The sequence below is a fragment of the Bubalus kerabau genome, chromosome 14 (assembly GCF_029407905.1).
Source record: "Bubalus kerabau isolate K-KA32 ecotype Philippines breed swamp buffalo chromosome 14, PCC_UOA_SB_1v2, whole genome shotgun sequence".
NCBI classification, from domain to species: domain Eukaryota; kingdom Metazoa; phylum Chordata; class Mammalia; order Artiodactyla; family Bovidae; genus Bubalus; species Bubalus kerabau.
This window is the reverse complement of record NC_073637.1, coordinates 78,213,931-78,239,800: the sequence shown is the minus strand read 5'-3', so window position 1 is coordinate 78,239,800 and position 25,870 is coordinate 78,213,931. Positions and strand designations below refer to the sequence as shown.

The following is a 25,870-nucleotide window of genomic DNA, read 5'->3' as shown; positions in this document are numbered from 1 at the left end:
TTTAAAGGTTTTTTTTGGTTTCAGAAATTCTTTGAAATCCTGAAATTGCATACCCTTTAAAACTGTTCATGCATATTTTTTCTCTGGGGAAAAAAATCTATATATTTTCAGTAGATTTTGAAAGGGTAGCACCTCAACTGTTAGGATTTAGCAAAGCTCATATGTTGCTAAAAATTGCTAGCAAACATTTTTGGAACGTTTTTTTCACGTTTTAGGAACTCTTGTTCTTCACAGAGCCAGAATGTTAACCTTGGGTCTGAAATAGCAAAGAAATGTCTAATTTAGGAGTCAATTTTTAAAGTAATCTTTCCCTGCAGTAAAGAGGCGTGGTATCCTAATGAAATTTATCAATCTCAGTGGAATATGACCGGTCTCACACTTGTGGCAGCAGACAATGGCAGTTTGCAGTATGCCTGGAAGGGAGCTTAGTTTTGTCATTATAGACACACTACCACAACTCCCTCCCACTACGGTTAGATTGTGGTGGAAATACAGGCATTCCTGGTGGCCTCAGAAGCAGCGAGAAGCAAAGGGAGTAATTTGACGAGAGCTGCACCTTAATCCATGGGGTCGTGAAGAGTTGGGCATGACTGAGCGACTTCACTTTCACTTTTCACTCTCATGCATTGGAGAAGGAAATGGTAACCCACTCCAGTGTTCTTGCCTGGAGAATCCCAGGGACGGGGGAGCCTGGTGCGCTGCCGTCTGTGGGGTCACACAGAGTCGGACACGACTGAAGTGACTTAGCAGCAGCAGCACCTTGATCATTTCTAATGGATTAAAGGGGGAGTGATAGGGCTCTTCGGGATCAAGCAGTTTAACCTTCCGTTCAAAGAGAATCCTCTCTCCCCTACTTGGGACAGATGGCCGTTTGATCTCTCTGTGAACTTTCTTGACGATAGCAACTGCCTGTCACTGTAAGTTGTGCCTTCCAGGTGTAAATAGCCATCATTACTGGCAAGATTTTTTAATTAATAGACTTTGTTATCTTTACTTTTTATTTTTTTATATTTTATTTTTTAACTTTACAATATTGTATTGGTTTTGGCATATATCAAATTGAATCCAACACAGGTATACATGTGTTCCCCATCCTGAACCCTCCTCCCTCCTCCCTCCCCATACCATCCCTCTGGGTAAAGTCTACAAGCAATAAATGCTGGAGAGGGTGTGGAGAAAAGGGAACCCTTTTACACTGTTGGTGGGGATGCAAACTAGTACAGCCACTATGGAGAATAGTGTGGAGATTCCTTAAAAAACTGGAAATAGAACTGCCTTATGATCCAGCAATCCTACTGCTGGGCACACACACTGAGGAAACCAAAATTGAAAGAGACACGTGTACCCCAATGTTCATGGCAGCACTGTTTATACTAGCCAGGACATGGAAGCAACCTAGATGTCCATCAGCAGATGAGTGGATAAGAAAGCTGTGGTACATATACACAATGGAGTATTACTCAGCCATTAAAAAGAATACATTTGAATCAGTTCTAATGAGGTGGATGAAACTGGAGCCTATTATACAGAGTGACGTATGTCAGAAAGAAAAACACCAATACAGTATTAGTTCAGTTCAGTCGCTCAGTCATGTCTGACTCTTTCCAACCCCATGAATTGCAGCACGCCAGGCCTTCCTGTCCATCACAAACTCCCAGAGTTCACTCAGACTCAAGTCCATCAAGTCAGTGATGCCATCATCCATTTCATCCTCTGGTGTCCCCTTCTCCTCCTGCCCCCAGTACCTCCCAGCATCAGAGTCTTTTCCAATGAGTCAGCTCTTCCCATGAGGTGGCCAAAGTACTGGAGTTTCAGCTTTAGCATCATTCCCTCCAAAGAAATCCCAGGGCTGATCTCCTTCAGAATGGGCTGGTTGGATCTCCTTGCAGTCCAAGGGACTCTCAAGAGTCTTCTCCAACACCACAGTTCAAAAGCATCAATTCTTCAGCGCTCAGCCTTCTTCACAGTCCAACTCTCACATCCATACATGACCACAGGAAAAACCATAGCCTTGACTAGATGGACCTTTGTTGGCAAAGTAATGTCTCTGCTTTTGAATATGCAATACAGTATACTAATGCATATATATGGAATTTAGAAAGATGGTAACAATAACCCTGTATACGAGACAGCAAAAGAGACACTGATGTATAGAACAGTCTTTTGGACTCTGTGGGAGAGGGAGAGGGTGGGATGATTTGGGAGAATGGCATTGAAACATGTATAATATCATATATGAAACGAGTCGCCAGTCCAGGTATCATTACTTTTTAAACAAAGACTTTATATTTTAGAGAAGTTGTAGGTTTACACTTGAGCAGGAAGCACAGAGAGCTCCTGCCTCATATGCCTCTCCTCAACCTCCATTTCCCCTATTATTAACCTCTTGCATTCATGTGGTTTATGGGACTTCTCTGGTGACTCAGACAGTAAAGAATCTGCCTGCAATGCAGGAGACCCGGTTTAGATCCCTGGGTTGGGAAGATCCCCTAGAAGAGGGCATGGCAACCCACTCCAGTATTCTTGCCTGGAGAATCCCATGGACAGAGGAGCCTGGTGGGCTACAGTCTATGGGATACCAAAGAGTGGAACATGACTGAGTGACTAACACGACTACTTTGTTGCAATCATGAAAAATATGATTATGAACTAAAGCCTATAGTTTGCATTGGGTTTACTCTTTGTGCTATACAGTTATGTGGATTTTGACACATGCATAATGATGTGAATCCAGTACAGTATCATATAGGATAGCTTCATTGTCCTAAAACTTCCCTGTAGTCCACCTATTTATCCATATAAAACCCCTCTTTCCCCCAAATCCTTGGAAAGCATGAATCTTATGTCTCTACTGTTTGCCTTGCAGAATGTTGTGTAGTTGGAATTACATAGTACATAGCTTTTCAGATTGGCTTCTTTTACTTCAGATCAGATCAGTCGCTCAGTCGTGTCCGACTCTTTGCAACCCCATGAATTGCAGCACGCCAGGCCTCCCTGTCCATCACCAACTCCTGGAGTTTACTCAGACTCACGTCCATCGAGTCAGTGATGCCATCCAGCCATCTCATCCTTTGTCGTCCCCTTCTCCTCCTGCCCCCAATCTCTCCCAGCATCAGAGTCTTTTCCAATGAGTCAACTCTTCGAATGAGGTGGCCAAAGTACTGGAGTTTCAGCTTTAGCATCATTCCTTCCAAAGAAATCCCAGGGCTGATCTCCTTCAGAATGGGCTGGTTGGATCTCCTTGCAGTCCAAGGGACTCTCAAGTCTTCTCCAACACCACAGTTCAAAAGCATCAATTCTTTTGCACTCAGCCTTCTTCACAGTCCAACTCTCACATCCGTACATGACCACAGGAAAAACCATAGCCTTGACTAGACGGACCTTTGTTGGCAAAGTAATGTCTCTGCTTTTGAATATGCCATCTAGGTTGGTCATAACTTTCCTTCCAAGGAGTAAGTGGCTTTTAATTTCATGGCTTCAGTCACCATCTGTAGTGATTTTGGAGCCCAGAAAAATAAAGTCTGACACTGTTTCCACTGTTTCCCCATCTATTTCCCATGAAGTGATGGGACCGTATGCCATATCTTAGTATGCATTAAGGAGTCCTCTATAAATTTTAGTGACTTGATGCTTATTTATTTTTATCACTGAGTCATATTCTACTGTGTGGAATAAACAGTTTTTTTTTTTTAATCCATTAACCTACTGAAAGGGATCTTGTTTGCTTCAATTTTGGCAATTATGAATAAAATTGCCATTAGCCCCATATGCAGGTTTTGTGTGGACAAAAGTTTTTAACTCACTTGGGTAGATTTGGGTAAGAAGTGTGCTTGCTGGATTATGTATTCAGACTAAGATTATCTTTGTTAGAAACTACTGCACTGTCTTCCATAGTGACCTCACCACTTTTCTTTCCCACTAGCAGTGAATGAGAGTTCCAGTTGCTCCACGACATTATCAGCATTTGGTGTTTCAATATTTTGAATTCTAGACATTCTCACAGGTGTGTTGTGATACCTCTTTGTTTTAATTTGCATTTTCCTAAAGACAAATGATGTTGAGTGTATTTTCATATATGACTTTCCATTTGTTTATCTTTGATGAGATGTCTGTTCAGACCTTTTGCTCATTTTTTTTTTGGATAATTGGGTTGTTTGTTCTCTTATTTTCTTTTTCAATTAAAGCATATTTGATTCACAATATAATATTAGCTTCAGGTGTACTTAATAGTGATATAATATTTTTATAGATTATACTCCATATAAAATTATTATAAACTGTTGACTATATTTTCTGTGCTAAACATTACATCCTTGTATCTTATTTCTTTTCTGCCTAATAGTTTGCAGATTCTTAATCTTCTTTATCTATCTTGCCTCTCCTCTCACCCTAAGTGGCTCTCCCTCAGTTTGTATTCAAGTGGTTGTATATTTAAAACTTCTACTAGGAATTCTACATTTGTTTCTTGCACATTAAAAAAAATTTTTTTTTTAATGGCACTCATGATTTTAAAAGGAGAAGGCAATGGCACCCCACTCCAGTACTCTTGCCTGGAAAATCCATGGACAGAGGAGCCTGGTAGGCTGCAGTCCATGGGGTTGCTAAGAGTCGGACACGACTGAGTGACTTCACTTTCACTTTTCTTTTTCATGCATTGGAGAAGGAAATGGCAACCCACTCCAGTGTTCTTGCCTGGAGAATCCCAGGGACGGTGGAGCCTGGTGGGCTGCCGTCTATGGGGTCGAGTGACTTACCAGTAGCATGATTTTAAAAGGGTTTTTACCATTCTTGCCTTATTTGAATCTCTCAACAGCCCCATGAATAAAACTACAGAGATTAGTCTCCTTTTTAAATGAGGAAATGAGGTTCTAGCAAATTAAAAGGTTTGTCCCAGTCTGTAAGAACAGTAAGTGGAAATTTGAAGATAAGATTCAAGTTCTTTAGTTTCATTTATTTTAATTTATTATTTCAATCTGTTATTTTTTTATCCACCACAAATATATTTGCTGTCTTATGTTATTTTGTTTTAATTTTAGACTTGGGACTTGTATCATCTGTGACTTTCTCCTAGTCACTGAAAAAGATGTTGAGCTGCACAATATAACATACAGAGTCTGGAGTAATGACATTACAGATGATCGGGTTTACACTGGTTCATTTATTAAAATTTAGTAGGTCTATGTTTTCAGAGAACTGTGGATTTGCTGAACACATTTCCCATCTTGTTTCAGAATATACGATAAAAAACTGTGAAATTCTTTCCTAAAACGAGGTTAATGGGACAAATTCTAGGAACTCCCACTTGCTATTTAAGGAGTACCATTTTGTTTTCTAAGTGTTCAAAAGTCATATTTAACAATCCATTTTAGAGTTCTGCATGGGATCAAGCATAGAACTGTGTGGTCTATAGTTTCTAGATTTATATCATACTATTCTTTGAAAATTAATACATGGGCATATTTTTATATAGTATATTCAAATCAGTTATAGTTGAAGATTCTTCTAAATGTTATTTGTTATTTAGATGTTCCTTGGAAATTAAATAAAATTTTCATCAGGACAAAATGATGCTTCTGGATCTACCTGTGTGTGAGCATTATTATGACCTTATAGTCAAGGAGAAGTAATTCTCTTTAATGAATGGAATAGAAATGATATTTCAAGCTTGTACTGGGTGGAGGCTTTGACTGAGCCAAGGACACCTTTATAGAAAGAGAGAAAAAAGTTGCCTAGTGTTTGATTCCTTTGCTCTGCTCCCTTCCTAGAACTGTCCCACATTTTTGATGATATGCAAGATTTCTTAATAGGGGAAAAGCTTTCCATTCCATAATTAGAATTAAGCTCAACTTGCTTTTGAGAGAGGCATAATTTATGTTAAGATATAAATGACCAGGATTGTTTTATTTCCTGAAGTAGCCTTAGGGGTGGGGTGTGGATGACGAGGTGAGTGGTAGTGGTGGTACTGAGGATCGGGTGTTAGGTGGAAAGAGTTCTGTGAAGAGCCTGCGATCTTCACTGCAGTGTAGAGGGTGACCGTAAGTTGAAAAGCGCTGTTAGGATGAAGTCAGGGCCCCCTGGGTCACAGTGATGCATTGTAGCTGCTTCGCGATTTAAAGCTGGATCACGCTGGACCACAGCAAGTTTACAAGTAACATGATGAAGATAGTCTGTCATTGAAAGTATTTCTCTCTTCTCTCACCTTTCTCATTCTGGACTCTTCTCTGCTCTCTGACCCTGCTGCACAGTCCTTATTTATTGTCCCTTCTTGTACTTCAGCGTGCAATCTACTGTCCTGGGTGCTGGGTTTATTTTCTCAGTTTTCTCAGCTAATATTATCTTCTTCAAATTAGTGATCAATGACAAGGCAAGTAATCATCTAGTTACAGCTTTGCATTTTGAAAGTTAGTGAAGTAGAATACTCCCATAATTTATTTTTCAACTGACAACATATATTTAAGAGTCCTCTCAAGTTGAACCTCTTTTCCTATTCCAAATATTGCACATTAGTGTCATGTTAGAAAATACAACAGAATTTAAATATCATCTTCATTAAGATTTTATTGTGTTAATAGCTCAATTATAAATTAATTGGCTCTTATTTAAAAAATAACAGAATTCAGACTATTGCATGTCAAAATATAGCGTACATGTACCATTTCCAATAGACCATTTTTTAGCACTTGTGGCTCCTTGTTAAATAATGTGTATGATTCTGGCCTAAGAAAAATAATGTCCTGACATCTACAATAACTAATAAAAAGAAAAAAACCTCCTGAAGCTTTCCAGTCTTTTATCGCTTGAAAAATTGCAGTTAGTTTCGATAGTTAAATTTCCCCTGTGTCAATCTCATTGTGTTAGATCCTTTTTGCTAAATTTATAGGGTTGTCAGAATATTTTTTTTTTCACACAATGCTCATAATCTTCCAACCTAAGCAGGTGGTAAATCCTTTAATCTTTCCTCTCAGGCTCTCTGAGAGGAGACTCAATTAGAATCGAGATACAGTTTCTCCTTTTTTCCCCCCTTCTTCCTCACCACCCCGTCTTTCCCCCACTTCCTCTCCCCCTTTTCCCTGCCTCCTTCCCTCCCTCCCTCCTTTCTTTGTTCCTACCCTCTTTCCTTCCTTCCTTCTCTGTTTCTCTTTCAATCCAAATCAAGTCAAATAAAATAGCAAGACCCCCACAAAATTTTAACATGCTCAATTTCTTTTTTGTGTTTACAAAAGCGCTTCATTGCTGTAGATTTTTATTTCGAAAAAGGGAGGCTTAAGAATTTCCAAACTAATTACTATACAGTAAGAGCCACATACTATGAGAAGCAATATTTTAATAGGGATATTTCACTTTAACATAAATATCTGAAACTTCTTGTGATATTAAAAAAAAAATCTAGTCAGTGATTAACTCAGCTCTGACAAGGGCTTTTGCATACTATCTTAGAGATTATTACAGTATCTTGCCTACCGTTTCCAAGCACCTGCATACTCAGCATCATTTAGCTGACCACATGGAAATTTAAATTTCCATGAGTAGATATTTTCACCTAGTTGTATTTGAAAGGTAGCTAAAGAGACTTTTCTAATGGTCCAATGGTTAAGAATCCATCTTGCAACGAAGGGATGCAGGTTCAACTCCTGGTTGGGAAACTGGGATCCCACAGGCCAGAAGGCAGCTAAGTCCAAACCCACAGCTACTGAGCCTGTGCCCCACAACCAGAGTCCACATGCCTCAGTGAAAGAGCCCACGTGGCGCAGGGAAGTCCTGAGGCAGCCAGATAAACAAAGAAATGATTAAAAATGGGAGCTATGGTAAACATTCTGGAAAATTTTCTTGATAAAGAATATACATCCCTTTAATGTTATTTTCTATTTGCAAAATGTCTTCCAGTTACAGTGAATAAGATTAAACTGTTTAAATTCTAACTGCTTACCTCCAATGCCTTCTGTTTATAATATGAATCAAAACCAGAACAGCCCCAAAGCAGATGAACTGGTAGAGCAAATGGAAAGAATGTTTTGGATATTTCTAAATCATGTTTTCTAGCTTCTGGGTAATTATCATTTCAATATAATTTAAAATATAAACAATATTACAAATATTGAATCCTAACTCTACTAAAACCTTTACCTCCTTAGCCTGGAAAGAATGCCTTATTTTTTTACACTTTGATAGTCTATGAAAATAAATTATTTTTATATTTTAATAGCTATGAGCTCATAGACTTCCCTGGTGGCTCAGACAGCAAAGAATTTGCCTGCAATATGGGAGACCTAGGTTCGACCCCTGGGTTCGACCACTGGAGAAAGCCTGGAGAATCCCGTGGACAGAGGAGCCTGGTGGGTTACAGTCCATGGGGTCACAAAGGGTTGGACATGATTAAGTGACTAACACTGTCGACACTTTCATAATTTTCCTAATCACAATTTATGCACATAGCACTTATTGCTCTTTTCTTTTAGGTTCAGATGTTCCTTAGTTGTAAAAAATCTCTTTGGCAAGCAAAAGAAAACATATTATGAGCTGGAACTTCAAATTTTCAAGTCTAAGATGGTAAAATATGTTAACATTAGTAATATTACAGATTTCTTGGGATTTAGTTTCTTTCAGTGTTGAAAGAGGCCCACGTTCCCGGAAATGTGGGCCTCTAGCACCCACTGATGATCCATACTATTGGTGGATTGAGGTGCAGAAGGCAAGCTTTGAAGGACATCTCAGTTCAGTCGCTCAGTCATGTCTGACTCTTTGCGACCCCATGAATTGCAGCACGCCAGGCCTCCCTGTCCATCACAAACTCCCGGAGTTCACTCAAACTCATGTCCATCGAGTTGGTGATGCCATCCAGCAATCTCACCCTCCGTCATCCCCTTTTCCTCCTGCCCCCAATCCCTCCCAACATCAGGGTCTTTTCCAATGAGTCAACTCTTCGCATGAGGTGGCCCAAGTACTGGAGTTTCAGCTTCAGCATCATTCCTTCCAAGGAACACCCAGGACTGATCTCCTTTAGAATGGACTGGTTGGATCTCCTTGCAGTCCATGGGATGCTCAAGAGTCTTCTCCAATACCACAGTTCAAAAGCATCAATTCTTCGGCACTCAGCTTTCTTCATAGTCCAACTCTCACATCCATACATGACCACTGAATAAACCATAGCCTTGACTAGACAGACCTTTGTTGGCAAAGTAATGTCTCTGCCTTTGAATATGCTATCTAGGTTGGTCATAACTTTCCCTCCAAGGAGTAAGTGTCTTTTAATTTCATGGCTGCAGTCACCATCTGCAGTGATTTTGGAGCCCCAAAAAATAAAGTCTGACACTGTTTCCACGTTTCCCCATCTATTTCCCATGAAGTGGTGGGACCGGATGCCATGATCTTAGTTTTCTGAATGTTGAGCTTTAAGCCAACTTTTTCACACTCCTCTTTCACCAAGAGGCTTTTTAGTTCCTCTTCACTGTCTGCCATAAGGGTGGTGTCATCTGCCTATCTGAGGTTATTGATATTTTTCCCAGCAATCTTGATTCCAGCTTGTGCTTCTTCCAGTTCAGCATTTCTCATGATGTACTCTGCATAGAAGTTAAATAAACAGGGTGACAATATACAGCCTTGACATACTCCTTTTCCTATTTGGAACCAGTCTGTTGTTCCATGTCCAGTTCTAACTGTTGCTGCCTGACCTGCATACAGATTTCTCAAGAGGCAGGTCAGGTGGTCTGGTATTCCCATCTCTTTCAGAATTTTCCACAGTTGATTGTGATCCACACAGTCAAAGGCTTTGGCATAGTCAATGAAGCAGAAATAGATGTTTTTCTGAAACTCTCTTGCTTTTTCCATGATCCAGCAGATGTTGGCAATTTGACTCTGGTTCCTCTGCCTTTTCTAAAACCAGCTTGAACATCAGGAAGTTCACGGTTCACGTATTGCTGAAGCCTGGCTTGGAGAATTTTGAGCATTACTTTACTAGCGTGTGAGATGAGTGCAATTGTGTGGTAGTTTGAGCATTCTTTGGCACTGCCTTTCTTTGGGATTGGAATGAAAACTGACCTTTTCCAGTCCTGTGGCCACTGCTGAGTTTTCCAAATTTGCTGGCATATTGAATGCAGCACTTTCACAGCATCATCTCTCAGGATTTGAAATAGCTCAACTGGAATTCCATCCCCTCCACTAGCTTTGTTTGTAGTGATGCTTTCTAAGGCCCACTTGACTTCACATTCCAGGATGTCTGGCTCTAGGTCAGTGATCACACCATCTTGATTATCTGGGTCGTGAAGATCTTTTTTGTACAGTTCTTCTGTGTATTCTTGCCATCTCTTCTTAATATCTTCTGCTTCTGTTAGGTCCATACCATTTCTGTCCTTTATTGTGCCATCTTTGCATGAAATGTCCCCTTGGTATCTCTAATTTTCTTGAAGAGATCTCTAGTCTTTCCTATTCTGTTGTTTTCCTCTATTTCTTTGCATTGATCGCTGAAGAAGGTTTTCTTATCTCTTCTTGCTATTCTTTGGAACTCTGCATTCAGATGCTTATATCTTTCCTTTTCTCCTTTGCTTTTCGCTTCTCTTCTTTTCACAGCTATTTGTAAAGCCTCCCCAGACAGCCATTTTGCTTTTTTGCATTTCTTTTCCATGGGGATGGTCTTGATCCCTGTCTCCTGTACAATGTCATGAACCTCATTCCATAGTTCATCAGGCACTCTATCTATCAGATCTAGGCCCTTAAATCTATTTCTCACTTTCACTGTATAATCATAGGGGATTTGTTTTAGGTCATACCTGAATGGTCTAGTGGTTTTCCCTACTTTCTTCAACAAGACTGGGAGCTGACTGTGGCTCAGATCATGAACTCCTTATTGCCAAATTCAGACTTAAATTGAAGGACATCTCAGAAGACCTTTGATTTGATTCTTCTGAAGCAAGAATCCTTTCCACATTATATCTAGAGTTAATTACCCACTCTTTCTAGGTGTGTCCACAGCTAACTTGAGGAAGTAATTTAAAAGATTAGAAAAACAGGAAGATTATGCTGTAGTAGTGTGTTATCTAAAACAACTCTCTTTTTGGACAAACACTACCATGCCATCTCATGATATAACCAAAAAAAAAAAAAAAAAAAAATCAATAGGTAACCCTTGGAAATGGCTACTTCCGCTGTGGTATATTTGTACTCTTTTGTTATGGATTTTACAATTTAAGACTTAAACATTTTTTTTAATGCTTAAAAATGAGTAATCATCTTTGAGAACTTGGAAAATACAAAAACATGAAGGAAGAAAAATAATATGAATTTTAGGTTTAGTAGCCAAGGAAAATTATTATTAACATTTTGGTGTCTATTCTGTATAGATTTGAAAAATGTATTTGAGATTATATGATATAAACAACTTTGTGCTCTCTTTTTTGTTATTAGTAATCTGATTTTTTACATTAGAATTTGTAAACTTTTTAATGGTTAGTAACCACATTTAATGTTTACACTATAAAATGCTTCCTAATCTTTTTCATATCATGGCACACCTAGAAAATGACTATTTTTACGACCCTCTAAGGTGAATAGATGAAGGTGGCTTGAGGGTCAGAGACAGACCCTGTGATCATCTTTGAGAACAGAGAGGGTAAGTGATTGCGTGATCCATTTTGCAGTGTGACAGGAGCCACCAGTGAGCAATTCTTAAGGCTCTTCTGTATTGTTCTATCGCTGGACATGTAATATGCCTGTAAATTTGAATCCTTATAGATAATGTTGCAATATCATCTTTGACCATAAAGCTTCTTACACATTTAAGAATTCTTAAATATTTCCTTAAGATAAATTATCCAAAATAGTAGGGTTGAATATTTTTTGAGCATGAATATTTCTGATACATGCGAATTATTTTTCTAAAGGTATGCAACCAATATTTGAGAATGTTTCTTTTACCTCCTCTTCTTCAGCACTGGATATTCTTATAAAAGCATTTCTGTTAATGTTAGGTTGAAAAATGGCTTATAATTTTCATTAGCATTTTTTTGTTACTCTCAAGATAAATGCTTTCACATTTTCTTTTAAGCCATTTTTTACTTGTTAACTGCTGGTTTAGAAATTGTATTGTTTCTTATATATTTGTATGAGCTTTTCATAGGCTATATAAGTGTAGACATTTTCTCAGCTTATTGTGTTCCTGCTCAGTTTTTTAAATAATGAAGTTTTTATTTTGATATAAATTATCCACATTTCCCTTTGTCATTTCTTCCAGCTTAGAAAGTTCTCTATATATGTACCAAATGTTCACTTCAATATTCCTATTTTTTTTGGAAATCACTTTTTGGTTTAAATTTTACGCATCTGAAATCTACTTGGCTCTTTGGACTTATGTGAAGACCTAACTCCCTTTCTTAAAACTAGCTCACCACCCAGCATTATTCTTTGAATAGTCTTTCATTTTTTTTGTGATTTATGATGTCATCTTCATTCTCCATTAATATACTATTCTTTTTCTATCAATCAGATTTCTGTTTTAAACAAGGCTACTTAATCCTTCAGCTACATCCAAATATTAATAAATAATATTTAAGTTTTAATTCACAGCTTTATCGCAGGATCCTTTTCATTCCACCCACAGACATGGCCAGAATGAAAAACAGCACGTGTATTGTATTGGTAAAGAGAGAGGGGGGTGGGGCTGGGGTGGGGAGGAGGAGAAAAGGAGAGCTTTTTGATCATTTATTTTTCCATAATAGAAGTTTGCTGAGTGCACGCGATCTGATTTCTTTTCTATCATTTCCTTCTTCCCGGTAGCCACTGCTTTCCTTTGATCTGCGTTCAGCTTTGTGGTTAGTCCGATAACGCCGGTCGCTGCGTCACATCCGATGGGTGGGCACTAGGGGGCAGTGCAGATGCACGTTACGGGCGCAAGCCCTGACGCTGCTCACAGGCAGTTCTGAGCAAAGTTCAAACTTTGCTGTGACTGATTGGCGCTGTGCCTCTTTTTCTTAAGTTAATCCATGATTTGGTTCAGCAGTCCACAGCACAGTAGGAGCCAGGGCTAGGCAGACTATCGCAGACTGCCACGGAGCTTGTACAAGCGAGTCAAACCTCCTTTTGGTCTTACACTGTGAACTTGTTCATCCAATCATTCTTTCATTTGTACTTTTCAACAAGGACTATTATAACGGGTATTATATCCAACTATTGAGATCATGAATGGTTTTTACTTTCATTATGTGCTATTTATCAGATTTCCTAGTGGCAATGTGTAAAATTATTATATAAAAGAATATATGCCGTACAAACTGATACTTCTTATTGTCCCCAGGGACTTCCCTGGTGGATCAGAGGGTAAAGAATCTGCCTGCAATGCCACAGACCCTGTTTTGATCCCTGGGTCAGGAAGATCCTCTGGAGGAGGGTAATGTGACCCACTCTAGTACTCTTGCCTGGAAAAGCCCATGGACAGAAGAGCCTGGTGGGTTATAGTCCATGGGGTCGCCCAGAGTCACACATCCACTGTTCCTAGCAGTCAAAACTGACTGTAAATTTACTAAAGGACTGTGCTTTAATGATGCAGATAGAGGGGAAGAGAGATCCGTCGAGTTACATTTTCCTATATTGTAAACCAGGGATGCTGAAAACGTTGCCATCAAGCACTGGAAACAAGGAACGTGTGAGTCCCTAGAAATTAGACATTTGAGGCTGCCTGGGTGGGAAGTTCTGCCTCACTCCCGAAAGCCAAGACCCTTGTTGCTTTTGCCATTTTCTTGCCGACGGTGCTCTGAAGGACTTTCTGCCTGGGCTTTGGAACCACATCAGAGGCTACTTTCTAGGTCAGAGGTCCCCAGTCCTTCTGGCGCCAGGGATCGGTTTCATGGAAGAGAGTTTTTCCATGGACCAGGGGGGAGGATGGTGTGGGGGTGATTCAAGTGGATTACATTTATTGTGCACGTTATTTTGTGGCCATCTCAGATATTCCATCTTTAGAGTCAGGGTTCTTGCTCCTGCAAGAATCTAATGCAACCGCTGCTCTGATAAGAGGCAGAGAGCTCAGGCCATAATGCGAGCGACAGGGAGCGGCTGTCAATACAGACGAAGGAAGCTTTGCTCACCTCCTGCTGTGCAGCCCCTTGCCTAATGGACCATGGACTGGTACCAGTCTGCGGCCTGGGGGCTGGGGACCTCTGCTCTCGGTGGCTTGATCCACCTCGGGAGTTGAGACAGAAGCTCTGTGTGCAGGGCACTGTAGCACTGATGAGTTCCAAGCTGAAACTTGGAATACAGTTTCTCACAATTAGCTCTACAGTCTTTTCAAATAGCACTGGTCTTAAGGAAATTATAATCTAAATTGAATTCTATAGATCTACCTTGGCATCTGTTGCTTTTAATATTGTTACAATGAAAAAATGCATTAGGACTTCCAAAGCACCATCTATTTTTTTTTTTTTTTAAACCTGGGGGATCATCTATATGAGCAAATGACAGAGGGTAGTTGATCTCCTTCATTCAGGGGTCATTAGCATACCAGGAACTGGAAATGTATCAGCAGCTACATTAAGGACAGATTAGAGTTAAAATTAGATCTGTAATTTAAATTAGCCCATGTCTAAGTATTTAAAGCTATCCAGAGATGATAAACCCCTCCCCACACCTCTCAAAAAGCATCTTGGAAGAAGGAAATTGCCTAGGAATTCTAATTATCTTCTGAAGCTGTTTGCCAGTATTTCATTTTGAGTGGAATTCTCATATGTATTTCTGTCAGTGAGTAGGCAGCTTTTTTCTTTGGCCAATTAAAACTCAAGTCTTGGAAACTTTTCATTGTCATTGTTTAATTTTTGCTCAGTCTTTTACTGTATTTACCTGTCAAAATTATGCTTGGGCCTGTAAACTTGAATAAAAGAAAAGGTGACCCTTCCAAAGATGTCCACGCTCTCATCTCTGGAACCTGGGAAATTCTTGTTAGTGGCAAAAGGAACTTTGCAGTTTATATACTTTAAAATGGGAGATTATTTGGGTGGGCCCAGTCTAATCACTGGAGAAGGCAATGGCACCCCACTCCAGTACTCTTGCCTGGAAAATCCCATGGATGGAGGAGCCTGGTAGGCTGCAGTCTGTGGGGTCGCTAAGAGTCGGGCATGACTGAGCGACTTCACTTTCACTTTTCACTTTTCACGCATTGGAGAAGGAAATGGCAACCCACTCCAGTGTTCTTGCCTGGAGAATCCCAGGGATGGGGAAGCCTGGTGGGCTGCTATCTATGAGGTTGCACAGAGTCGGACACGACTGAAGTGACTTAGCAGCAGCAGCAGCAGCAGTCTAATCACATGAGCCCTTAAAAGTGGAAAACCTCCTCTGGTTGCAAGCAGAAGAGAGCATCAAATCCAAATACAAGGACATACCTGACATGAGCATATGTGGATCCAGAGAAAACCTAGAGCCTGAGCTTCTGGGATACTGCTGCTGATGGTTTATAAATGGCACCAGAGGCTTAGCCTGCAGTGGGCGGTGAGATGCTTCATTACTAGGCCTGCTAAATTTATGTTTGCCCCAGTTCAGGGAGCTGATCCCAAGGAACTAAAGAGCCTCTTGATGAAGGTGAAAGAGGAGACGGAAAAAGCTGGCTTAAAACTCAACATTCAAAAAACTAAGATCATGACGTCCAGTTCCATCACTTCATGGCAAATAGATGGGGAAACAATAGAAACAGTGAGAGACTTTCTTTTCTTGGGCTCCAAAATCACTGCAGATGGTGACTGTAGCCATGAAATTAAAAGACGCTTGGTCCTTGGAAGAAAAGCTATGACAAACCTAGACAGCATATTCAAAAGCAGAGACATTACTTGGTCAACAAAGGTCTGTCTAGTCAAGGCTATGGTTTTTCCAGTGGTCATGTATGGATGTGATAGATGGACTATAAAGAAAGCTGAGCGCCGAAGAATTGATGCTTTTGAATTGTGGTGTTGGAGAAGACTCTTGAGAGTCCCTTGTACTGCAAGGAGATCCAACCAGTCCATCCTAAAGGAAATCAGTCCTGAATATTCATTGGAAGGACTGATGCTGAAGCTGAAACTCCAATACTTTGACCACCTGATGTGAAGAGCTGACTCATTGAAAAAGACCCTGATGTTGGGAAGGGTTGAAAGCAAGACCAGAAGGGGACGACAGAGGATGAGATGGCTGGATGGCATCACTGACTGGATGGACATGAGTTTGAATAAGCTCTAGGAACTGGTGAAGGACAGGGAGGCCTGGCGTGCTGCAGTCCATGGGGTTGCAAAGAGTTAGACACATCTGAGCAATTGAACAATAATAACAATGGTGTTGGCCCAGATGCTGATCTGAAGAGACCAAGACAGAAACTTATTACACCTGGTTAAATTTTTCACCGAGTTATTGATGAGCAAGGGTTGTTGATTTCAGAACTTTCTTTATTGAGGCCCTCTATCAGGAGTGAGCTAAGTATGGTAATTTAATGGTAGTTGCTTGTATAAATTGCCTGTTAATCAGAACACAGTTTCTTCCATATTGTAGTTTACATTCCTCAGTTAGTCTTTTCAAAATTGTCTTTAAAAGTTGAGGGTGAAGTATTTTGTCAGGTTCCATTAAAACCAAATATCCGATCTAAGGAGAATCGTTGATGATTGAGTAGAGATTGCTGTGCCGGGGGGGGATGGCTAGGCAAACAGCCCCTCTTCCCCTCAGATTAATGTCTCAACAAGGCCTATTTCCATCTACGTGAACCATATGTTACATTTCCAGTTCCTTTCAAAACACATGTTGGTACAGTTTAAGCAAAACATTCATTACTTTAAAAAAAAAAAACCCTCTGATTCTAATTTTAAAAACATGAGAGTAAATGCATTGCTCATTAGTGCAGGGAAAACACCATGTTGAGCTCCAAGTGGGGAAAAGTGCAACAGCCTTGAGAGCTCTTCAAGCATGTGGCCACCATACTTCTCTCTGGTTCGCTTTGCCTTTCTCTAATTAGCTTTGCCCTGAGCAGGAAACCTCCTCTGTCCGATAGCTTGGTGCTTTTGTTACGTGGACAGATGCCTACTGAAGTCCAGACTGTAACCACTGTTTTCCTTTCACTGGAGTCTTAACTCATATCCTAGACTCTGGAGGTGAATATTGAAAGCAGTCACCTCCTGATTACAGCGCTTTCTCCAGACCTGAGTCACACGAGTCATTATAACGATTGCAGTTGAAATCAACAATTGTAGAGAGGAAATCAGATGCATAGCTCCCGCTTATACTTGTGGAAGCAGTTAAAGCATGAGTCCAATTTTGTTTTTGACCCCAAATAGCTTAAAAGCACATTAAACTGTGAATTTGCTCTGAGTCATTGGAAAAGACTTGATGGTATTTTGTGATAAAAATGTTGTGAAATCAGACATGGAGCTTGACCAAATATATTAATGGAGGAAAATGTTCAGTTGCTTAAGAGAAATCAACTTGGCAATGGTTTACATTTCCGAATGAAGTAAATATTTATGGGGAAAACATTATTATCCCTCCAGAATTATATAATTTGGGGATCTCATTCAATTAGTCATTCATTGGTTTATCATAGGCCTACTATATGCCAGGAGTCTTCTGGACATTGAGTATACAGGAATTTGGAAATAAGCTTAATGAAATCCTTCCCTCAGGTATCTTACTTTCTAGAAGGGAGAGACTGACAATATAGACATTTAAAAAATACAGACTATGTGAAGTGATGATAAATGCTACAAAGCAAAACAAGTCAGGGTAAGGGCATGGGAGAAGTGAAAGGGACTGCCATTTCCTATCAGGTAGCCAGGGAAGGTCCCTTCAATGAATGAGGTGACATTTGAGCTGAGACTTGGAAAACAGTGAGGGAGGAATTACAGAGATGTGAGGGAAGCCTGTTCCAGCATGGCTGGGTCAGAGTGAGGCAGTGAAGGTGCTGGGGGCTAAGGGCAGAGAAGTGGGGGTGAGGTTTGGGGACAGGGAATGTAGGGCCTTCTGGGCCATCGTGAGGACAGCTTTCACTCTGAATGAAACGAGAAGCCGCTGGAGAGTCTGGAGGAGAAAGGGGTGATTTGCATTTCAACTCGATCTGTCAGGCTTTCTGTTGAACATAGATTACAGGGATGAATAGTGCAAGTCAGTGATGGTTAGGATGATATTGCAACAGCTATAGGTGGGATGCTGAGATGTGGCAAGATTCTGACCAGGTCCCAAAGGAAGAGCCAACAGAAGTTGTTATTGCCTCGGCTGGACTTTATGAGAGAAAAAATACGGTGATTTTTTGGCTTGAGAAAAGGGAAGAATGAAGGTGCCTTGTACCGAGAAGGGGAAGACTGTAAGAGGAAAAGATTTGCAGGAAGACAGGGAAATTAAGAGTTGGTTTTGGACATGTCTAATAGATACCATAGTGGAGATATTAAGTAGGTAATTGGTATGTGAAACCGAGGTCTCAGGGAGAGAGACAGATTGGAGATACAAATTCAGGACTCATGAGGGTATCAGTGTTGGTTAAAACCATAGAACCAGATAAAATAATACACTCAAAGAATTTAGTAAGGGCAGAGGAGGGGTCTGCAGATCATGCTTGGGGACTTCCAAGTTTAGGGAGACCCTAATCACCAATGAACAGTGGTGAGAATGTCCAGGGAGGTCGGGCATCAGTCAGAGAGAGGCATCTGGGATGAAGGGAGTGTTTCAAGGAAAAGAGAGAGGTCAACCCTGGGCTGCTGTTGATGAGCAGAAAGGAACAAAAGTGAGCCTGCCCATTGGCTCCGGGAATGTAGGGGGCATTCTTGACTTTGATAAAAATGGACAAAACCAGTAAAAACACCCCTAAAAGTAGAAAAAAACCCTAGTGGAATGAAGGAATAAAATCCTGGTTGAAACAGATTCAGGAAGACAGGACAGGATGGGAAGTAGAAAATGTGAATATAGGTCATTGGTTTGAGGAGACTGACTTTAAGGAGGAGCAGACAAATAGGACAATAGCTGATGGTCATTTGGAATTAAAGGAGGCATTCCGTTGCTGTTGTTTAAATGTGAGAAATGCTGCAACATGATTATATGCTTATAGAAATGTACAGAAGTGATCCAGCAGGGAAAGGAGAGATTAGATGTTTCAGGAGAGAAAGGGAACACTGCCAGCATGATGTCCTGAGTAGGTGGCGGTGGGGAGCACGCCTGAAGGAGTCACCTTGAGACACGGTGTGCTCAGCCCATCCACTGTAATAGGAGCAAAGACTGATTAAAAGGGTCCCGACCTAGACATGTGTTACACTGGATGATGGATGCGCGTGGAGCGTCTCTCCTGGTTGCTCCTGTGTTGTTCACTTGCCCCTGTGCTGCTTTTTCCTTTCTGTGTCGCTCTTTCTCTACTGTCTATCAATGTCTTGCACGGCCAGGGCTTGGCTGGGCTCAGACATGCCTCTTGTGAGCTGGATGCCCAGATAAGACCTCTGGTGAACAATTGCATGTGGACACTTAGAATGAAATGAACCAGCAGGCTAGGTGGAAGTGAATTACCTAGCTGGTGGTTGGCGCATAAACTGGTTGAGAGACTATCTCTTATCTCAACAGAAATAGGGTGAATGTTTATTGGTATGGGCTTCCCTTGTGGCTCAGCTGGTAAAGAATCTGCCTGCAGTGCAGGAGACCTGGGTTTGATCCCTGGGGTGGGAAGATCCCTGGAGAAGGGAATGGCTACCCACTCCAGTATTCTGGCCTGAAGAACTCCACGGACAGAGGAGCCTGGCAGGCTACAGTCCATGGGGTTGCAAAGAGCTACACATAACTGAACTACTAACCCTAGAACCTTTTATTGGTGTAAGATTACTAGAGATTTAAGCTTTCAGATTTGTCTCACCACATTACATAACAAATTCACCAGATACAATGGGATGCTGGAAGACAGTAACAATAAATGAAAACATTACCTGCTGCATAAAAGAAAAACTGTTGAGACATATCATGACTGGTGAAAATAGCCATAGTTGAAAAGATTCCTATACTTAAAATGACAACAGTATTTAAGCCTTCAGTTCAGTTCCGTTCAGTCACTCAGTCGTGTGCGACTCTCTGTGACCCCATGAATCGCAGCACACCAGGCCTCCCTGTCCATCACCAACTCCTGGAGTTCACTCAGACCCATGTCCATCGAGTTGATGATGCCATCCAGCCATCTCATCCTCTGTTGTCCCCTTTTCCTCCTGCCCCCAATCCCTCCCAGCATCAGAGTCTTTTCCAATGAGTCATCTCTTCCCATGAGGTGGTCAAAGTACTGGAGTTTCAGCTTTAGCATCATTCCTTCCAAAGAACACCCAGGGCCGATCTCCTTTAGAATGGACTGGTTGGATCTCCTTGCAGTCCAAGGGATCTCAAGAGTCTTCTCCAACACCACAGTTCAAAAGCATCAATTCTTCAGCACTCAGCTTTCTTCACAGTCCAACTCTCACATACATACATGACCACAGGAAAAACCATAGCCTTGACTAGACAGACCTTTGTTGGCAAAGTAATGTCTCTGCTTTTCAATATGCTATCTAGGTTGGTCATAACTTTTCTTCCAAGAAGTAAGTGTCTTTTAATTTCATGGCTGTAGTCACCATCTGTAGTGATTTTGGAGCCCCCAAAAATAAAATCTGACAGTGTTTCATATTATATGTACTCATAAAATTTCCATCAGTATCTTTAAAAATACGTTTTATGGTTCATTTTGGGCTTCCCAGGTGGCACTAGTGGTAAAGAACCCACCTGCCAATGCAGGTGGGTAAGAGACACAGGTTTAATCCCTGGGTTGGGAAGATCCACTGGAGGAGAGCATGGCAACCTACTCCAGTATTCTTGCCTGGAGAATCCCATGGACAGAGGAGTCTGGTGGGTTATGGTCCACGGGGTCGCCAAGAGTGGGACACGACTGAAACAACTTAGTATGCCATGCACATGGTTGACTTTGTGATTTCTGGGCTTCCCTGGTGGCTCAGACGGTAAGGAATCTATCTGCCTATATTGCAGGAGACCCAGGTTTGATCCCTAGGCTGGGAAGATCTGCTGGAGAAGGGAATGGCTACCCTCTCTAGGCCTGGAGAATTCCATGGACAAAGGTACAGTTCAAGGGGTTACAAAGAGTCAGATACGACTGAGCAACTAACACTTTCACTTTTTTTCTTTCTTTTTTTTTTTTAGATTTAGATTTCTGGAAATCTACTTGGAGTAGACTAAATGCATGATGTCTTATTCACAAAGCAATTATCTCTAAGTGCCTATGAAAGTGTTAGTCGCTCAGTCATGTCCAACTCTTTGCGATCTCTTGGACTGTAGCCCGTCAAGCTCCTCTGCATATAGTTAGGTGCCAGACCCTGCGCCAAACATCTGAGATAAAATCGTCAACCCCTCTGATAACTGCCCCACTCTAACAGCTAAGTAATTCTGCTCACCTTTGCTGACTTGCTGAAACATTCAAGTCCCTTCCTTGTTCAAAAAGGTAGGAAAAAAGTATAGGAGTCTCTGATAGCCTCCATTTCCCATCCTGACCCCCACAGGCTAACTTACTTATCTTTTAGGTTGCTTATGGGGCTGCTCCCTCGGCTTATCTGTATAGCATTTTTGCTGCTTTTTGAGACTCTGGCTGCTGCAAGTCACTGCCAATTTTTCTGCTCCCCGTGACTGAAATCTCTGTTTTCTCTTTCTCGGGTCATTCCTCTCTTTTGTCTGCTGCTGTGACCAGGTAGGGAGGCACTCCCTTCCCATCTCTAGACCTTGGTCTTAGCATTTTCTTGTCTCCTACTAATGCCAGTCCTTGGCAGATCCATCATTTTCTTCTTCCCAAGGAGATAAAGATTTTAAAAAACTTGATGAGTCATCTAGTTACTCTCTCACATTAGGGAGCTTCCATTTTACCTGTTTTTACCAGGTCTTCCAACTTCCATCAGTCAATGAACTTTCAAATAAATCAACAAAACCTTTTTTCTAGACTCTTGCTATTGATGCACATTTGGACTATTACAAACGCATTTAAGAGAATGTGTTTGGCTACAAAAACATGCTATTCACGTGGAAGACTGCTTATTAAATAATGTCAGACAAAAGATATCCAAAATATCTGAAATACAATATCTAAAAATACTACTATATAAATCCAAATCCTAAAAATAGCAAAAGAATACTGAAAGGAAACACACAAATTTATTAATTTTAATCCACAAAATGTTCTTACCACTTTGATTCTGTCTTCTCTATGGGCTTCACATTGGGAACAGCATTAATGAATGTTTTCCCTGTGGACCACATCTCTAACTTTATAGTGGAATTATATTTTTTAACAGTGAACTTGTTTAGAACTTGCCTACCCTTTTAAAGCAGAGATGGTAGCTGTGTTCTGTTTGGCCCGTAGTTGAACATAATTTCAATTTATTTTGGTAGTATTCATTTTGGGCTCTTTTTGAAAAAGTCAGATGATATTCACAACATTGGCCTCACTTTTCCATATGGCAGCACTCAGCTTGATTGTCTCTTTGTGGAAAGGAAGAGCACTTGGGTACACTCAAGTTCACTTCAGTGTCCCCTCCTCTTGTCTCTTACCACCCTGCTCACTCCTTTGTTTCCATATTCTCTGCTTCATTCATGGGTACTATTCTCCTGCCTCGTAGTAATCTGAATTTGTCCACTTGCATAATTTTTAAAAAGCTTTCAATCAATCCATTAATTATCCTATGTTTTCCTTCACTGTACCAAGTAAGTAAGAAGACTCATTTTTTTTTAAATCATAATTTTGGTGAAAAAATTATTACAAAATTTGTCTAATTTCCTTAGTTTTAAGGCAAATAAAAAAAGAAGGTAGACACAAGTTCTGTCTGCTCTGGTTTTCTATGGCAACAGGCAGCTGATTTGCCTGATAATGAGTGATATTAATCCATGATAAAGACTGAAGTGATTAAAATAGGACCACAAACCATGTCTGTAGGCTTGTACCTCTCTCAAGACAACTATGCATGTTCTTAAATTTGTCTTTTGTGTGCTGACTCATGTCTGACTTCCTACCAGTACATCGCTCTTGCTGTTTCTGATACTGGTCTGTTCCATCTTCACATGTCGCATCTAATTTCTGGCAGCAGTATTAATGTATTTTAAGAGTAGAAAGCACAGATGTAGACTCTAGCAGGTAATATGTCACCAAATATACACATTTATTTGGAGAAGGAAATGGCAACCCACTTCAGTATTCTTGCCTGAGAATCCCATGGACAGAGAAGCCTAGTGGGCTACAGTCCATAGGGCTGCAAAGAGTTGGACATGACTGAAGCGACTTAGTACACACATACACATTTATTATATGTATATGAATCAGTTCAGTTCAGTCACTCAGTCGTGTCTGACTCTTTGTGACCCCATGGACTGCAGCACGCCAGGCCTCCCGTCCATCACCAGCTCTTGGCGTTTACTCACACTCATGTTCATCAAGTCGGTGATGCCATCCAACCATCTCACCCTCTGTCGTCCCCTTCTCTTCCTGCCTTCAGTCTTTCCCAGCATCAGGATCTTTTCAAGTGAGTCAGTTCTTCACATCAGATGGCCAAAGTATTGGAGTTTCAGCTTCAACATCAGTCCTTCCAATGAGTACTCAGGACTGATTTCTTTTAGGATGGACTGATTGGATCTCCTTGCAGTCCAAGGGACTCTCAAGAGTCTTCTCCAACACCACAGTTCAAAAGCATCAATTCTTTGGCGCTCAGCTTTCTTTATATTCTAACACTCACATCCATACATGACTACTGGAAAAATCATAGCCTTGACTAGACGGACCTTTGTTGGCAAAATAATGTCTCTGCTTTTGAATATGCTGTCTAGGTTGGTCATAACTTTTCTTCCAAGGAGTAAGCGTCTTTTAATTTCATGGCTGCAGTCATCATCTGTAGTGATTTTGGAGCCCAGAAAAATAAAGTCAACCACTGTTTCCACTGTTTCCCCATCTATTTGCCATGAAGTGATGGGACCGGATGCCATGATCTTGGTTTTCTGAATGTTGATATGAATAATGTATACATAATATATATACTAATAATTACTTTATTTGAGATCAAGATGGAGTTTTAAATTGCACCATATTGAGTGTCAGAATTATTGTTTTACTTCTGGGATTACATAACATAATGGTTTTACTCTATGCTAATTACCTGGTGGCTCTGTGGTAACAAATTCACCTGCCAGCAGATGTTGGTTGGATCCCTGAGTCAGGAAGATCCACTGGAGAAGGAAATGGCAACCCATTCCACTAGTCTTGCCAGGATAATCTCATAGACAGGGAAACCTGGTGGTCATAAAATAGTTGGACATGATTTAGCAACTAAATAACAACTTGTGGAGTGTGTGTCTGTGTGTGTTTGCTGCTCAGTTGTATTCAACTCTTTGTGATCCTTTGGACTATAGTCCTCCAGGCTTCTCTGTCCATGGGATTTTTCAGGCAAGAATACTGGAGTGGGTTTCCATTTCCTTTTCCAGGAGATCTTCCTGACTCAGGGATGAAACTTGTGTCTCCTGTGTCTCCTGCATTGAAGGTTGATTCTTTACCATCTGATCCATTGGGGATAGTATCTTTATTATTCTGTAAGTTTGGTGTGGGATATTTTCATTGTTGTTCCTTTCTACATGTTTTCTAGTTTCACTCATGATGTATTTGTTGACCCAAGGGTCACTTAAAAGTTTGTTTTAAATTTCTTTTATTATGACATTTTTTCAAAATTTTAGTTTCTTAAAAATTAACTTCTAACTTTACTGCATAGTAGTTAGAAATATATTCAATGTGAAATCTTTAAAATTTAAGACTCATGGTAAGTCTAGACTTGAGAAGTGGTCACTCCTAGTGAAATGGTTCTTTGCTCTGGATGGATGGTGGAATTACCTGAGGAGGTTTTTAGACATGTTAAAGACCCACTCCAGACCAGTAAAATCAGTATCATTGGGAGTAGCACACAGATATTTGTATTTTTAAGGAGCTCCTGGGAGATTTTATAGCGTACCTCGGCAGTATATTGTGAATTTTTGTAATGTTCTATTTAAGCTTGAATTAACCGTTTATCCTTCAGTTAATGGATATAAGGGTTCTCTAAATTTCTTTTATGTTTAATTTGTCAGTTGTGTTGTTCAACTATACCATATACCTAATGAATTTTTAAAAACTATTAATAAACAAAAATTTATATTTTAAACTCAGCCATCAAGGAGCTGGAATCATTAATTTCATTTGTAATTGACGTAATTACTCAGTGTTCCCTCTGTCTCTTGTCTATCATCTTATAATATTAAAATCATATAGATTTAGTGTATGTTTTAATTAAATTAGTGTTTTTCAAATATATTTTAACATGAGTGTTTCATTAGGAAGTTCTAAAATTGATCGAATTCTTAATTCTTTGTATGTAATCACCTTACTATAGAGGGAATAGTTCAGTTCTATCTCATTTTTTACCTTCAGTTTAGACATTATTATAATTATTTTGCTGGTGGTTCAGATGGTAAAGAATGCGCCTGCAGGGCAGGAGACCCAGGTTTGATCCCTGGGTTGGGAAGATCCCTTGGAGAAGGGCATGGCAACCCACTCCGGTATTCTTGCCTGGAGAATTCCACGGATGGAGGAGCCTGGCGGGCTACCGTCCATGGGGTCGCAAAGCATTGGACACGGCTGAGCAACTGACACTTTCACTTCCGTAATTATTTCATGGTGTCAGTGTTGATCTCCGTTTGTCCACATGTTTTCCTTCATTCGTTTGTTATCGAATCTCTGTGCTGAACTGTCTGTTTGCAATCAGCAGCATTTCTGACTCTTGCTTGTTATTGCAGTGTCTAAAGGCCTGGGAACCTTATTTTTAAGACTCCTCTGCCAGAAGGGTTCTGATTTACATTCCACCAATGAGAGGCTTTTTGTAGG

The 25,870-nt window shown here is 40.5% G+C and overlaps 1 protein-coding gene and 1 long non-coding RNA gene across 2 annotated transcripts in view; one reads left to right on the top strand and one right to left on the bottom strand.

The window, feature by feature from the left end:
- CNGB3 (cyclic nucleotide gated channel subunit beta 3) overlaps positions 1-25,870 on the bottom strand; it is a 190,713-nt gene that overhangs the window by 133,984 nt on the left and 30,859 nt on the right. The gene's annotated exons all lie outside the window — the stretch shown is intronic.
- LOC129627106 (uncharacterized) overlaps positions 1-25,870 on the top strand; it is a 47,138-nt gene that overhangs the window by 679 nt on the left and 20,589 nt on the right. The window contains exon 2 of the long non-coding RNA XR_008702420.1: positions 3,926-4,003. This is a non-coding gene — a long non-coding RNA (uncharacterized LOC129627106). The remainder of the gene's footprint in view (positions 1-3,925; positions 4,004-25,870) is intronic.